The following is a 12,057-nucleotide window of genomic DNA, read 5'->3' on the forward strand; positions in this document are numbered from 1 at the left end:
TTTGGATGGTAGGGTCAAGATCTGGCATAACCAACACCAAAGCATGGATCCATCAGGCTTTTTGTGGTGTTATAATGCGGGGGATATTTTTTTTACCGCCTACCTGAGTATTGTTGTTGACTATGTCCATCTTTTTATGACCACAGTGTAACCTTCTTTTGATGGCTACCTCCAGCAGGATAACAAAATGTTCTGACAATGATAACAAATTCACTTTATTCAAATGGCGTCCAAAGTCACCACAGTGAAATAAATAAAAATACATTTAAATAGATTTCATTTTGTTAAGTTATTAAGAAATGATACCTTTTTACGTATAACTTTTCCAAATATAGATTAAGACATCTGGCTAATTGAAACCATGTATTTGAAAAACACATACCAGTCAAGGACAATATTAAATCTTAATCTAATTCATTCACTACTGAAGAGGAATTCATCGAATTCATTCAAGTCGATCTGAATCTACTATTGAATCTTCAAGAATCAGAAATCTGACAACCATTCAAGTGTTCTGCTGGAAGACAAATATTGGAGTAAGATTTCAATTTCTGCCAGCATCTTTTCCTGTGAGATAGAATGATTGGAAGACTGCAGTAAGCGTATCCGCATTCATTTGCATTGTAAGACAAACAGGAAATGAGATAAATTAGATTTGTGTCACAGCTCAGTTGAGGCAATGGATGAGAAATGGAGTGTAAGGAAGGAGAGAGAGAAAAGTCTGAGAAGACAAGAAGAGAGAAGGGGCAACAGACATTATCACAGGCTTCACTGACTCCATCAGTGTCTCCAGCCTTCATCGTTCCTCTTGTAACTCCTCCCTTCCTGTCTAAAAGAGGCCGTTTAACACTGTCCATCTTTACTTGCAGGCCATGATTTGATCACTGTATTCAATCAATCTGAGATTAGAGAGAATATTACTTTTTTTAATCATTCAGTGTGAAATCGTATATGAGCAAAAGTCAAAGGTAGGGAAGCAGACCATGCAAGGCTTAAGTCATGTCACCTTTATTTATATAGCGCTTTAAACAAAAAACATTGCATCAAAGCAACTGAACAACATTAATTAGGAAAACAGTGTGTCAATAATGCAAAATGACAGTTAAAGGCAGTTCATCATTGAATTCAGTGATGTCATCATCTCAGTTCAGTTTAAATAGTATCTGTGCAATCATTTACAATCAAGTCAATGATATCGCTGTAAATGAAGTGACCCCAACTAAGCAAGTCAGAGGCGACAGCGGCAAGGAACCAAAAGACAGAATGGAGAAAAAACCTTGAGAGAAACCAGGCTCAGTTGGGGGGCCAGTTCTCCTCTGATCAGACGAAAACCAGTAGTTCAAATCCAGGCTGCAGCAAAGTCAGATTGTACAGAAGAATCATCTGTTTCCTGTGGTCTTGTCCCAGTGGTCGTCTTAGACAAGGGGCCCTATTTTATCGATCCAAACGTAAAGTGTAAAGCGCATGGCGCAGGTGCACTCGGGGCGTGTCCAAATTCACTTTTTCTATTTTAACGATGGAAAATCGGTATGTACACCATTTTCTTAAATACACCAATCAGAGTGTCATCTCCCATTCCCTTCAAGAGCGAGATGTGCTCGCACCAGGGCGGATTGCTATTTACATGGCGGAATTTGTTGCGTGAAGTTAAAGCGCGTGAGCAGATCATCTACAGGACAAGCAGGAATCCACCAGAGCTTCCCGAGAAGAAGAAGACGGGGATGAAGTAGAATTTAATTTATCATTATAAGTAGTAATAGGCTGAATTGCAAATTGGTAGCCTAATTCTAATACACGCAATGTCAATCCATTATTACATTTTTATATTTATGTAGCCTACACAATAATATTATTTTACACCGAAAAATAATACACATTTTGTTTTTAATATTCGGCATGTTTGTGTGATGCATCCCTGTATGTAATAAGCAATTTCAAAGCGCACTGTGGACCCGCCCAGAGGCACATTTTGTACCAACGCGCTCTTTAAATAACAAAAAAATCTTGCGCCATTGACTTTAGACTAGGTTTGAGTATAAGACTTGCCTACAAGACGACCACTGGCACAGCACCAACATTTTAAAATCTATACAATGTTTGTAAGGGAGCCAGTGCAGTGTTGACAGGACCGGGCTAATATGGTCATACTTCCTGGTTCTAGTAAGAATTTTTGCTGCTGCATTTTGGACTAACTGTAGTTTGTTTACTAAGTGTGCAGAACAACCACCCAATAAAGCATAACAATAATCTATTTTTGAGGTCATAAATGCATGGATTAACATTTCTGCATTTGACATTGAGAGCATAGGCCATAATTTAGATATTTAGATAGATAAGATATTTTTTGAGATGGAAAAATGCAGTTTAACTAACAATAAATCTGCTATTAACAAAGATAAAGAACAAATACAATCAAGCTCAACGACAAAGGTAGGTGTGTGTTTCCTGGGTTCTGTACAAGCTGAATGTACCATTGTAGATGCTGTTGGCTTTATATGAAATGATTCATGGGAGGGGGGACACAAATTAAAGACAGGGGTGGGGGTGGGGGGCAATACAGTACAGCTTAAAGTGTTACTTTAGGACAAGGAACAGGCAAGATGGACAGGATTTAGTTATCATAGCTATCAGCAGTTATGATAAGAACTGTTTCCTGAGCAGCAAATCAGCATATTCTAATGATTTCTGAATAATCATGTGACTGAAGACTGGAGTAATGATACTGAAAATTCAGCTTTGTTCCCCACATTACATTTGAAAATATATTTAAAAAAAGTGATAGTATTTCACAATATTAGTGAAAAACACCTCAGACCACAGGCTTTTTTATGGTATATAGTTTCTTATGTAAACCAAAAGACATATAAAAGTGCTCAGGGCTCTTTAAATATAGCATATAAGTTTTAGTTATCCCACCTCTGTCACAATTCACTGTAGCGAGGGAACAAGGAGAATAAACTTCAACAATCTTAAAGAATAATAATCCAAAAATAAGAACAACTTCAGAAGAACAGACAAGGATTGACATTTAACAGTGGACAATGAAACTCTGAACAGAACAATCCTTAAATAATCAAATAGAACACAATCAGACCAAATATGGATATAGAAAAAACAAAAGGGAAAGATCAAAAGGTACATAGGACACGAGGGAAAAAAAACAATACACACAAAAAAAAAAAAAAAAACAGTCCACGGGCCTGACAAATTCCCTATATAGCATGCAAAAAATCCATCAAATGAGTCAAAATATATGTAAAATCACCTGTATGACCTACTATGTCTCCCGAGATGAGCTCATGATGGCTTACAAAAATTTATAAGACCACAAGACATGTTATACATGTCTGGATTGTAGTACACACACGTATATATAGAAGTTACATTTTAATGGTTGAAAAGTTCATCAAATGCAGTACAGAACTTTGTATTGCTTTCCCAGAAACTTTCTTAAGATTTAAACGTTTTAGAAGTCTGTCATGCTCAAGGACCTTGAAAAGATGTGATTCACAGAGAGGTATAAAGGTGTTTCTTTTCTTGGCTTCCACAACTACTGTCTCTCCTTCTCCTTGAAACCTGTTCTCAGCGATGTAACATCGTGAGTCAGGCATCCTGAACTCTTGATGTACAGTACCTGAGAATCACTTGCAGTGATTATGACAGCTGCCCTTATTTCCAAAACGTTCCAGCATATAGGAAAAATGAACAACACTTAACAATACAATTATGCTAAGATATTTTTTTGGTAATATGGCAGATTGTAAACAGAAGATGAGATGTTATTGGTAAGGACCCTCTGCAGGGTGTAACATCTGAAAGAATATCTGGTTCGAGCTGTGTGTCACATTCAGTTCAGGGGTAAACATGGGACAGCACAAAGCCTGCTGGACCAAAAGCTCTCTTTGATCCGCCTTGTGCGTCTGCTGTACTGTTTCATGTGCAAAGCAGCGCCCATGTGTCCCCACTTCATATCATGTTTCATAAAGCTGTACTTTAGTAAAACAAAACAAAGGGCCACCCACATACTCACTCTATCCATTTTATGTAAAAGTGTGCTTACTTTCAAAGCACACCAGCCATATCACCCTGCAGCTCAAGACCGGTTGCCCACTGAAGCTAAGCATGGTTAAGCCTGGTCAATACCTGGATGGGAGACCTCCTGGGAAAAGAGTAAAACAAATAAATAAATAAATAAAATAAATAATGCAATGTACATTTCCCCCCGCTTACACAGTGGGATTTGTAAGGCACTTTTTTCTGTAAAACTGTTCTGAAAAGACATTAATTTTTAAAAGCACTATACAAATACAATTGCCCCTCACCTCCAACAACCTGGCTTCATTTTGGTTTGTTATTTTTCACAAGTCATCCAGTTTCAAAAACATAGGACTGGCCTAAGTTTTCCCCGTTTGAATAGCCTGCTTCACTCTGAAATATAGATAATTTCTCTGTAACCATAGAATGTACAAAAAAAATTAGCAAATTATTTTGGGACAACATTTAGATGACCTTTAGGGATTAACATTTAGACTGAACTCTAACTACTACTGTTCTTACAGTATTCATAAAATAGGTTGCCAACAGCATTTCAGGTTGACAAATCTCACAATCTAGTAAGGTATACAAGAAACATTATCCTTTACTACATGAGTAAACATTGTGAAAAATAACAATAGCTGACAACTCAGAGAAGTATTGCATAATCTTTTTTTTTCCTTCTTTTTTTTTTGACAAACAAGCGGTCATGAGCATTGTTTCTGTCAGCACTCGAGTGTGTGTGTGTGTGTGTGTGTCCTGTCACACCTGGTTGAGTGATGGAGTGTGGTGACAGTTACTAAATTGTATTTGGTGTGGTTAGGAGGACAAAGTCTTTATTTCTGCCACAGTAAACCGTGTAATTTCACAGTTCTGTTTTTCTGAACACCTCAACCAATGATGGATCTGCTCATCAGCACTGTCTCTGCACTTACTGCCCAGATCAACCTCTCTCTCTCTCTCTCTCTCTCTCTCTCACACACACACACACACACACACACAAACACAAATCATTAAGATCCAATCATTTATGGCCAATCAAGACAAACTGCCATTTACTCTTAGCCTAGTAGTAACAACATGCATCTCAAATGTGTCTCGTGTGATCAAGAGAGGATCTCTGATTTTGTGACTGCATACATCAATTACTATATCAGTGACTATGTGTTAATAAAAAAACACAAAATTCAACGGTGCATTACTTCTACCAAATATATTTCAATGGAAACATCTAGATTTTTATATAAGCAAAAACGACAACAAACCAAACAGCTGTATGTTTATAAATCACAATGTATGATGTATGTTTATAAATCACAATGCTATGTTAAAATCAACAACTACAGGAAACAAAGGCTGTATTTGTAACTAAAACTATTAATAAAATAAATATTAAATTAAATGACATGACATGTAAATGACAAGTAAAATTACTAAAACTAAAATATAAATAAAGCTACATTTTAAATAAAGAATATTTACAAAATAAAAACAATGGCTTTTTCAAAATATCAAACAATATAATAGTATATAAAATAGAGTTTCCCTCTAACAACAAAATGACTGCATTTGTGTACATGACAAAGTAGTGAATGGGGGGCAGGGACTGCAACAAATGTGATGACATCACCCTCAGGGTAGAGGGTTTGGAAAAATATGCAGTTGTTGTTGCGGAGCGGTAGAGCATCCTCCTATTTCTTCCACTCCTCTGAGCACAGCAACACAAACAATGGAAGCATTTATACACTTACCACAGACCATTGCAGGCATATTATCTCTGCTGGCTATTAATAGACTCTATCAATTTGCAGCATTCATCAGCTTTGATCACGCTCCATATGTTTGAAAGACAGGCCCGGTGCAATGAGAAATTCAGAGAGTGATGAAGAATTTGTCAGGTTATTTTTAAGTGACATCAGGAACTAATGGTAATGCGGAAAACATAATTATGGCTTTGATTGAGTGTAATGAGTAATGAGGAATGAATTCATAGTTGACTTTATGTAAATGAGAAGATGACAGAAGTACATAAGTGGGAGTAGTGGTCTGTAAATGGGTGTATGGGTAATTGGGACTACATTGTCGCATTATCCCAACGTCAGTGATGCGTGTAAAAATGTCTCCCACCTTTCCATAGTGACAGGTTTATAAATCAAACTCAGTACTAATTGGGCAAACTCAGGCAGGCATAATCCTTGAATACATTCAGTGTTCATTAAGGGGATAGAGTGAGCGAGCTAGTTGGCAAGTAGCTTTATAAACAAGTGGATGATGTAACCTTACGTTACTTAGCAGAGATCAAAGTCAGAAAAAAAATATCAAACATAAAAGAAAACTACAGAGAGATCTCAACTCGAATTAGCTTTGAGCTAGTCGGCAAGAGGATCACAGGGGGTATTGGTATTTTAGAAATCTAGTGCCCTTGAAGGAAGGTATTTTTTCAGAAATAGTTCTGGTGCAAAATTTTATAATGATACTGATTTTACACACACACACACACACACACACACAGATTTTTAAGCTGCTACTAAAGCATTGCTCACACTGATTTTATGATTGGACATCACAGATCATTGTTGGTGGGCTGCTGAACATAACTTTACAAATCATTCCATTGTAAAATAGAGAGTTTGGATAGAATGCTGATTTTCAGACCAAAAGCATGGATGGTAGTATGACATTTCCTGTATACAACAGTTAATTACTTTTTTTATGTTTTAGAGAAAATTGGCACTTTCTTTGAGTTTTTTGATAAGTTCCAAACAAAGCCACGATATGGAGTTTTGCAGGGTGCAGGTATGACCTATTGTGTGTTATGGAAGAAAGAAACACAAGATGCAGGTCACCATCAATGAATGTATTCATGTTAAAGGAACGTGCAACAAAATGATAGAACGTACAATGTGTTTTTCCCAGCATATACACGAGTGCAGTGGCAGAGGAAACAGCGAATCAGAGTCTTAAAGGAACGAACACCCAAACCATTACACAGGGTGAAAAAGTTTTACTCATGTTCAATATGGTCATGCAAATTCACTGCACTGATCAACAGAAAGCTGCTGGTTTGAAAGCAACTTTTGTAACTTCAGCTTCTTCATACAGTGTACATCACTACACTATCGCGAATAAAAAATGTTGTGCTTCTCTGAAATGTTGCTAATGTGACCACACTTTGACAACACATTCTGAGTAACACCCAACAGTGGCATTCCTAAATGAATCAGTGTTTATGAAGAAAATCAGTTAAGTTAACAATTCAGTGACTAAAAAACAGTAACTGGTTAGTTCCTGAACGAATAGGTGTGTTTAAACAAATAAGATGAGTGACTGATTCAAATTAATAATTTGACACACACCCATAAAGACTTACTAGCTATCATGAACTGCAAAAAAAAAAAAAAAAAAAAAAAAAAAAAAAAACGAACCTAACCTGAAAATCCACTAATATGCACAGAAAGACTGGAAATCAGCAACCATTTCTGGTCATTTTGTGTATGCAATTTGTTTTTTGTAGCCTGAAACCAGTTATCCAAATGGCACTAAATTGGATTGAGAAGTTCTCTTTGGACTCCAGCGTGGACTGTGGGTGTAAGATTGATTCAGTATAAGGCAAAACTAATCATAAACTGTTGCCAGATGACAGTGTTCATGCCCTGAAAAATGACCAGTGTGTTGAAAAAAAGCCTTCGTAAATATCACACTGGTCTCATGTGGTCTTACCTCAGGCAGGGTAACACAATGATACCCCATACTCTACACTTTGCTTGATTTAGAACAAACACAAATTTATACCTGAAGAGAAAATAATCATAGTGTGATGTGACATTTTCATAAAACATACATAATATTTGACAACATGAATAAAACAAGCTGGTTCACTAGTAATTATGTACTCAAAGATGTTTGATTACAAAAATGTGGTTATAGGCTATCCATCTTCTTTATGCTTTTTATATATAAATGCAGTTAATCTGATGTAATTAGAAGTCAGTGTTAATATTAGAATGTAATTACTGATACATACTAAGCAATCCTTATCATTATATGCGTAATTATATTCTGGAGCAGCAACATTTATTAAACCTTATTATTATATGCCCATATTAATTAGAGTAAATGCAATATGTGCAACACAGCCATGTTTTATACAGTAAAGACACAAAATATGGCTGTTCAGTCCAGCTTTAAAATTGTATTTTAAGTGTATGCGAACTATCGTGACTGCTAAAAGCATAAGTGTATGCCACACACGCCATGTCACTAGCATGTCAGCAAACCCTTCATTAAACAAAACCCCATCAAACTAACAGGCAGACACATTCCTGTTGAGAGAGACATGACCAAAAAGTGAGAACTTTAGAACTTAAGAACTCCTGGAATAAATAAAAAAGGACCCAGATGTCCTATTTTCTGGCAAAGGACACTTCACTATCCCATAAGTCCATGGGAGAGGAGAGCAACTGACGCAGGTAGATCAAATGACTATGACAACACGGTGAATGTAGTATGTCCAGATTTCTTTCATACTATACAGAACATACTTTCAACAGTTTATAAAGTAAATACTTATTCAATTCAATTGAAGTAGATACAGTCTCAGAAAATAGAGTACATAATTGTACATTTAGGGGTACAATGGCTTGTCACTGGTGCTGTACCCTTAAGGTTTTTGTACCCTTGGCATAGGCTTAGGAACATACATGTACCTTTTTGACCCTCAAACCTGGAAATCCATCAAAAAAAAATTTTTGTAGAGGAAACAGTTTAGGGAAAGTTTAAAAGGCTTCCATGATTGTCAGTATAATTGGAAAGCTGTCATCATTTAATAAAGAGCATTAATGAAGGAATGTCTAATTATGAAGAGTACTTTTTAGAGGAGAATCAAGGGACACAGTATTTTTTTTGTATAAAATAGAATGTGCAAGGGTGGTAGAAGAAGGTTTCCTTACACAATAGGAGGTCGCTGTGTACCCACAGAGAAATGTCCGAACTGAAGTTGCCCACCCATCACACTTTTGTTGTGCCAGTGGGGGAGCTCATACAGAATGGCACAGCAACACCATGGGAGTCGAGACTTGACAGGAAAGCACAGTGGGAATCATGCCCTGATTAGAAGCAGTACAGACCTCCTGTCTCTAAGCAACACCATCCCTCTGTGCCTGGAATCAAACTGCACATCTTAAGACTGCATTTCATCCATTTAGTGTTCATGTTCACTTAAACTGTAGAGACTTCTCGGCCAATTTTTACCCTGCACCATAAAAACTGAACTTGTCACCTTGAGATGAGTTGCGCTATTTTAAAGTCAATGCTGTAAAATGCAATATCCATTGCGACATGGCAAGTTTAACCATATCTTTCTGAGTTAAATTTAAGAGCCATGACAGAGGGGATGATTTTCAGTGAATAACAAGTTAAATGTAGTTTTCTTTCTTATCATAAAGCTGAAGTTTGCAGATGGTCTGAAACCATGTTACAAAAGAATACACCATGCCAGTTACTATGAAAGTGACTTCGGAAGCAGTGCAACAGCAAGCAAACAAGTATCAGTAAAATCCCCCAAGTAAATATGAGTTCAAATATAGCTTTTATAGTGTTTTTTTTTTGTTGTTTTTTTGTGCAATTTTTGGATCGTTGAATTGAATTGAAAGGGTAGTGGTGAAATAAATAAATGCACACATAAAAGAAAAATAAATACACACATATGCAGTGTTTTTTGTTTTTTTTATAAATAAATAATTTCATTCAGCTAGGATGCATTAAATTAATCAAAAGTGACAGTAAATACATTCATTATTATTATCTTAAGACTTGAATTGAGAGTGCCAATACACCAACTCTTCACTTAAATTCAAGATAACCTGTCAAAATGAAAATGTAATTCCATAATAAAAGCCAGCACGTTATACTGTACCAAACATTATGACTAAAGTCGGAGTGCAGAGAATATAATGGATTTAAAGTTATCACATGACCTGTGATAAGCATTTGATTATCTTCACATACCTCCTGCATTGAATACAGTTTGTTAGATAAGTGTAAAGGTGATTAATACTGAAGATCCTTAAAATGGGTGTTCCCTTTATAACCCCTTTACCCACCTCTGTTAAAAGATTAATCAGCACGTTAAGCTTCGGATTTCCCATGTGGCATGTCATTAACACATGCCATTATGTTGAGAGCTGGACTTTATGTGCCAGTGCTGTCACTCAAAGCCTTATGAGAGAGGGGGGAAAAATGCCTGGTATTTTAATGCAGCTAAAGCTCATGAAATAAAATGTTTGGGCAGAGTTGAGATTTAGAGGAAGATTTATGGCACAGTGTGTTCCCTCTGTGCTGACAGCTCTGGCAAGTTTGTCCCTTGCTCTAAAACAACAGAACAACCTGTCCATTCAGGAAGTGAGAGACAGATGGAGGGAGAGAGATAAAAAAAGACCAACACAGAAAGACAGAATCTGATTTTGAAATTAATGAGCACTTGCTAGCAGAGGAAAGCAGCTTGTTGGTTTAAAGCCATCAGCATTAATTTCAAGCAGATCTGACACTGTTTGTTTGTGTGACTTTGCAGAAGCTTCTACTGATGAGAAATAGGCCTGCTGCACAAAAGCATAAAACAGGGAGAGAGAAAACAAACAGAAAACTGTTTTGTAATTGAATAATTATAGATCATTAATAAAAGGCTTCCAGTTGCTTAAAATGAACATTCGAGTGGCAAGAACGATAACTACTGTATAACGACAGCATAACAACAGGGAAGTTGTTGCCTAGTGGTTAGAGAGTTTGACTCCTAACCCTAGGGTTGTGGATTGGAGTCTCGGGCCGGCAATACCACGACTGAGGTGCCCTTGAGCAAGGCACTGAACCCCCAACTGCTCCCCGGGCGCTGCAGCATAAATGGCTGCCCACTTCTCCGGGTGTGTGTTCACGGTGTGTGTACGTGTGTTCACAGTGTGTGTGTGCACTTTGGATGGGTTAAATGCAGAGCACGAATTCTGAGTATGGGTAACCATACTTGGCTGTGCTGTATGTCACTTCTCTTTCATAACAATAACAAAAAAAAAATTGTTCTGCAAGTGATTCCCCTGTGTTATCATTATAGTTGTGATGTGATTTCATCTAATCTCATAGAATTAGAACAATTATTACAGCTATCATCTGTAGTGTGTCTATATTTGTTCCATCAAAGAAAAACCAGGTGTTCCTGAATGATAATGTTTTATGAACATGACAAGTTTTTTTGGTTTCTGAATGAATCAGTGTTTTGAACAAACTGTTTGAATGGATAAGTCAGTCACTCAATTATAAAGACAGCCACTTGTCGCTACCTACGCAACGGAATATAACAATGTTACTCAGAGAGAGTCAATAAAAAACCTTCACCACTATAGCGTCCAAACTGGACAGAACTAACTGTCGCATAAATATAACAAGTTCATAATTGCTGAACACAGACGAGACATACAGAGATTCAATGTAATGATAAATGGAATTAAATATGAGAATAATGTCCCATGCCCAGACATTCTAATGGCAGACGAGGGGACATAAATATGAATAAAAATCCCAGTATGAGCATTTAATTGCATTTGTTCAGCAGACAAAAAAAGCAGAGCAGTGCATCCTCTACTTAATTAACCACAAACAATACAAACATTAATCATGTTTACAGCAAGTGGACAAAAGAGGTTAAGAGCATAATGCTTGTAAATGAAACAAAGGAAAAGCATGGAAATAAATAAACCAATGAGGAGGATAACATAATCTAGCCCTAAAAGACATTTTAGAAGCACAATAAATTCTTGAGACTTTGACAATGAGCAATGGCGCTCAAATACATGATATTAATTCAGGGAGAACTGTGCATACTGACATCTTTTAAAAAATCTGTTCTTGACTCAAATCTCTGTGATTTATGCTCAAGGGTGCACTACTGTGACATGGGGCAAAAAAAAAAAAAAAAAAAAAAAAGAGATGGTGTGATTACATATGGACCTGATGTAGCGGTAGTCCAGGATGTGCATT

The sequence above is a fragment of the Carassius auratus genome, chromosome 13, assembly GCF_003368295.1.
Source record: "Carassius auratus strain Wakin chromosome 13, ASM336829v1, whole genome shotgun sequence".
In the NCBI taxonomy this organism is placed as follows: Eukaryota; Metazoa; Chordata; class Actinopteri; order Cypriniformes; family Cyprinidae; genus Carassius; species Carassius auratus.